Source organism: Fukomys damarensis, unplaced genomic scaffold (genome assembly GCF_012274545.1).
Source record: "Fukomys damarensis isolate Sample0158 unplaced genomic scaffold, DMR_v1.0_HiC HiC_scaffold_39, whole genome shotgun sequence".
NCBI classification, from domain to species: Eukaryota; Metazoa; Chordata; class Mammalia; order Rodentia; family Bathyergidae; genus Fukomys; species Fukomys damarensis.
In genome coordinates, this window is record NW_022900951.1 from 107,329,740 (window position 1) to 107,332,415 (window position 2,676).

At 33.7% G+C, this 2,676-nt stretch overlaps 1 pseudogene; it reads right to left on the reverse strand.

Annotated features, from left to right (window-relative positions):
- Nucleotides 1-1,508: 1,508 nt before the first annotated feature.
- On the reverse strand, nt 1,509-1,649 carry LOC117284887 (annotated as a pseudogene).
- Nucleotides 1,650-2,676: the final 1,027 nt, after the last annotated feature.

Consider the following 2,676-nt stretch of genomic DNA (forward strand, 5'->3'; position numbering starts at 1 on the left):
CATCAGATGGACCTCTAATTTTAACTCATCAGAAAAAGAGATCTTGACCTATCTATTACTCTTCAGATGAAGATTCATTAGAATTAGATGAATGTAATCTTGTAGTCAATATATTCAATGAACATAGTGCGTTTTTTTTTTTTGGAGACAGGGTCTCATTGTGTAATTGAGACTGACCTGGAACTCCCTATGTAGCCCAGGCTGGTCTCGAACTAACAGCTATCCTCCTGCCTCAGCCTTCCACGTGCTGCCACCACACCCGGCGATAGTGTGGATTTGGGTATGAATGTAGAAGATCAAGAAGAAAAAGAGCAGCTAACAAGAGAAATAAATGTGACAAAACACTAGCATATGGAACTGCAAAATGGAAAATGTCTAGTAAATATTAATTGCAGCAATCTTTTGGCATTACATAAATTATTTGTATCTGATAACATACTCAAAATTATTGTTAAAGAAACATATGATGTGGCTTTAGAGCAAAAAGAAGACAACATCATCAATGTGAGGAATCTGTTACAATTAGCAATATTAAAATTTTTATAGGTTACAGTACATTATTAATTATATGGATAGTACTATTACCAGACATTATATTGTGTTGGCCTAAAAACAACATGTGTACCAGTGGTTATCTAAAGAATGTCATGCAATGCAATACTTTTTTTTGGCTATTTTGAAATATTTACATTTCTTTGACAATACCACAAGAAGAACCAAGGATCCCTTGAATGAATTTAGAAAAATCATGGAAGGAATTCTTAGTACATTCAAGAATGCAGTAAAACCTGAAAAAGTGTTGTGATAAGTGAAAATATGATTTTATGGTGAAGATGTATGCATTTTCACCAATACATCAAATGAAAAGAAGTAAATATGAGAAAAAATAATTAAATTATGTTTGCCTACCAGTTATACCTATGCTTTACAAGTTTATGCTGGAAAAAATGAAAACCAATGAATGGACATTCTTAAGATGTTGTTTTAAAATTAATGAATGGCTTATTATTTGAACATTGCATATTATATGCAGGTAGATATTATTTGACTGTACCCATAACACAAGAACCTTTACAAAAAAATTCTTTTTGCAGCAAATTACAGCCAAATTAAACATATTTATGAGTACAAGGAAAGGCAAAGCTAAAATGTCACAAAATCATAAACTTTGAAAATTGTTCTGGTATAAAATTTGTTAAATGGCCTGATAAAAGAACAGTTTGTATGTTAACAACTTAAAAAAATCATAGATGTACATTGGTGGAAAGGAAAAATGGAAACATAAAAACTAATGTCTTTGGTCATAGTAATGCAAAGAGAGGCATTGATTTACCAGACCAAATGTTTCCATATTACAGTTCGTTAAGAAAAACATGGAAAGGGTATTAAAAATTGTAATACAGGTAATGTTTGGTACAGAATTTGCAATGCATATTGTATACAGCAGCATTGCTACACTCCTGAGAATTCCATGTTTAAATCTGGAGAATTAATTACTGAGTCTTAATCAGGGAAAAGCACAAATGCAGCCCCCCCCACTACCAAAAGCTATGCAGTTGAGTGTCCTGCATTTGGGGAAATCACAGGGGTCAGCACATCTGGAATGCAATGGACAAGGCTCAACCAGGGAAAACCACTTTGGTGATTATGGATGAAGTATTAATCTGTGAAGAAATGCCACAGTCCCAAAACACTCAGAAAAGCATTCACTTTATAGAAGCTTGGTGAGGATCAGCAAGAAATGCATACAAGTGATGTACAGAATGTTGTCAAAAGTTATCTGAAGAAATGGGTGCTGCTGTGGCTACAAAAAGGCCAAATGCATTACAACCTTTTGTGCATGCTGTACAAATCAGCTGCTTTTATGTATAAAATGTTTTAAAGATATTTACTAATTTAAATAAACTTTTATATAAAACAATAAATATGTTGATTTTAGTAGTCATTTTGGGGGATGTTTTTAGAGACAGGGTCTTGCTATATAGTTCAGGCTGGCCTTGAACTTACTATAGTCCAGGCTGGCCTCAAACTCATGGTGATCTGCTTCCCTTAGTCTCTCAAGTGCTGGGATTATAAAAGTATGCCAGAATTTTAAATTGGCATGAATAATTTTAATTACTATTTATATTGGTGCTGTAATTGTTGAAATTCAACCATTTAACTAGATTTTGTCCATTTATATACTTTTATTAATTTTATTTGTAAAAAGATCAATAAAAGTGATTAGCTCCATTTGTACCACCAGTGATTCCAGTTGCCCAATGGTATAGTCATGTATGTACCACAGGTGGGTCATGCTTGCTGGAATGTGTTAGTACAATCTCCATCAAAATTCCAGCAGCACTCTTTATAGAACTGAAGAATACTATTCTAAAATTTATGTGGAACCAGAAGACACCCAGGACAGCAAAAGCAATTTTGGGTGAAAAGAGCAAACCAGGAGGCATTATTCCTGTCTTGAACTTATATTATGAAATTACTGTGACAAAAACACCATGCTACTGGCACAAATACAGGCATGCAGTTCGATGGAACAGAACAGGGGATGCAAAAACAAAACAAAACAAAACAAAAAACCCCCAAGTAATTCAACCATAGTTATAGCTAGAATATATAGAGAACCGAAAAAAGCAGACCCTTCAAATAAAAGACTCACTGAAAAAAATGGGAGATCCA